Source organism: Myxocyprinus asiaticus, chromosome 41 (genome assembly GCF_019703515.2).
Source record: "Myxocyprinus asiaticus isolate MX2 ecotype Aquarium Trade chromosome 41, UBuf_Myxa_2, whole genome shotgun sequence".
NCBI classification, from domain to species: Eukaryota; Metazoa; Chordata; class Actinopteri; order Cypriniformes; family Catostomidae; genus Myxocyprinus; species Myxocyprinus asiaticus.
The window spans coordinates 22,175,548-22,175,782 of NC_059384.1; positions in this window are offsets into that span (position 1 = coordinate 22,175,548).

Genomic DNA, 235 nt, shown 5'->3' on the forward strand with positions numbered 1-235 from the left:
TGTAAGTTAAATCACATAACCTTTATCATCATTTGGTGGCTTGTCATGAAGTGAAAGAGTGAGATGTGTTCATGGCATGCATGTATATGGTGAGTAAACTGAGTTGTAGGACCAACAGTGGTAGAGGGAGTATGACGGGAAATGCATGAATACATATGACTCCAGTAGTTCTTGATTAGGCCATGCCTGTGTCATCATTAATTCATGCTTAAGTGAGTTTTAATTCAGGCATTAA